This window comes from Portunus trituberculatus, chromosome 48 (genome assembly GCF_017591435.1).
Source record: "Portunus trituberculatus isolate SZX2019 chromosome 48, ASM1759143v1, whole genome shotgun sequence".
Classification (NCBI taxonomy): domain Eukaryota; kingdom Metazoa; phylum Arthropoda; class Malacostraca; order Decapoda; family Portunidae; genus Portunus; species Portunus trituberculatus.
Window position 1 is genome coordinate 5,860,925 of NC_059302.1, and position 2,500 is coordinate 5,863,424.

The 2,500-nt window shown below is 42.5% G+C and overlaps 1 long non-coding RNA gene across 5 annotated transcripts in view; it reads left to right on the top strand.

Annotated features, from left to right (window-relative positions):
* LOC123498902 overlaps window positions 1-2,500 on the top strand; it is a 133,573-nt gene that overhangs the window by 130,396 nt on the left and 677 nt on the right. The gene's annotated exons all lie outside the window — the stretch shown is intronic.

A 2,500-nucleotide genomic window follows, 5' to 3' on the forward strand; every position in this document is an offset into this window, starting at 1 on the left:
ACGATAAAGATAATCAAAATCTCAAAATCATTGCCTGGCAGACAGATAGATAGACAGAAAGACACAAACAGTCAATAGTAATGACAGATGTAAATTAAAGCCACATCAGACACTATTGTACTTTTGTTGGTGTTGTGTTCAGTGAAGCTAAGGTTTCGTAGAAAGACACTGCATTGGAGTACCCTTGAGCGCCCTGTTATAGGAAAGGTTAACACCACTTTGTTTCTATTCTCTGAATCAATCTGTATCTCGTAGCAGGAACAGGAGTTAAAGCATGGATGCGGGAAGGGGAATGAGCAGCGCTATGTGACCCGCGAGGCTGCTTTTCATCCGCAATATTGTTGTGCTGATTCTGTGAGGAAGCTGTGACGCTGAAATAATAATGAGTGCACGAGAAATTACCGCACGGTGGAGACATTCATTGGGGGAAGTCAGTGCACCCGTCTGGTCGGACACGGCAGAGGCGAACCTTGCACTAGTCATCGTATTTCCCTTTTATTCTTGTTTTTATTTCCTACTCTCCGCTGCGGTGTTTTTATCTCTCTTAGTTAACGTCGCAACTTGGAACGAGTGGATGGTAGCGGAACGAGTCATTCTGAACCTTAAGTACTTGTGGCATAACATCTTATTCTCACGCACGGTGGTGGACTGTGGACTTTCCCATGGGAGCTGTGCAAGTTGTGTTTTTGGCCAGTTTTTGTCTAATGTTGGCGTTGTTTCAGAGTTTAGGCGGGAAAAAGTCGCCAGAAACGACCATCTCAAAGTCATTTAACTCAATATTTTTCTGTCCTGTATTGGAATTTGTAAACAAGTTTTGCTACTCCTACCGATGACTTTTACCTTCAGTGACGGAAAGAGAAAGAGCCGTGATAATTTTCGTGGGATGCTCTTTTTTCTTCTTTTCTTTTTCCTCTTCATGGTCTGTGTGTTTCTATACGTATGTGTATAAACCGCTCACTTATTGTAACATATACCCGCCTTATACTTTCAAATACCCTATCCTCTTGAACAAGGCACAACATGCACACAATTTATCATTTTATACCCTCATATTACTACTACATATTGTTATAAGGCTAGAGAAGAAAGATGAAGAATAAAACGCGTGGAGTGAAGTACAGTGTTAATGCAAACCTAACATATTGTACATACCTTTAATCAACACACCCAACAAAATACATCATGCATCAACTTAATAGGAAAAATACCAGAATATGTAGAAATTAACGATATTCAAAAGCAAAAGTGGGGAAGAGAAATAGAAAACAAACACTAGAAAATCATAAATAAGTAACGATAACATAAAATCCTCGACGCTGTTACACGTGAAATAACAGAAGCATTACCAACACACACACACACACACACACACACACACACACACACACACACACACACACACACACACACACACACACACACACACACACACACACACATGCACACACACACCTACAAACAAACAAGCAAACAGGTATCGCGAGGAGAGGAGCCCCCTGGCGGAGTAATTCAGTATGACGCGAGGTGGTGGCTGGATTTAACCTGTGCTGGTGCAAAAGCGATCCAGGTCAACGGTATCTGGATAATCTTTGTTTTATTTATTTATTCATTTATTTTTACAGGATGCGCTCGTGTGTGTGTGTGTGTGTGTGTGTGTGTGTGTGTGTGTGTGTGTGTGTGTGTGTGTGTGATGTCCACGTACGTTTACTGACCAGCAACAGAACCTTCATATCCACAGAAGGAAAGGAAAAATCGACTACAGAGCTTCACTGATATAAAAGACACAAAAAAAATCGAGGAAAAAGATAAGATATTAAAAATTTCAAGCTGCAGAGGACGCCGTCTAAGCGAACACACACACACACACACACACACACACACACACACACACACACACACACACACACACACACACACACACACACACACACACACACACACACACACACACACACACACACACACACACACACACACACACACACAGAGCAAACGTCCAAAGAAAAACACATGGACCCATCCGTGATCGCCGGGCTATATCGACAACTGGCGGTGATCCTGTTATCTGAGTATTTGTTGCTGTCGCTTAATCTTTACGTATTACTCAAAAAATGTTCATCCGGCTTGTGAACATTTATATCGCTCCGGCCGCCCAACAGCCTGGCCGTGAATTCCACTCAGCGCGTCTATTCATAGCCGATTCTTCTCTTTTGGTGCGTTTTTTACCCCGGACAACACGACATATTTACATATACATAAATCCATAATGCGACGTGGCCTGTCAGAGATGCGGCGGGTCGAAATTGACTGAGGACACGGTGTATGGATAGACAGGCAGGATGACCGATAGAGGGCGTGACACGTGGGCAGGGACGCAGGGGAGCAGGGAAATGGACTTTTAAAATTGGAGTCTAATTGTGATTTTCTTCAGACAACAATATCAAAGAGAATATTTGCTACATTAAAATTACTACTGGTGTTGCTGCTACTGATGTTACTA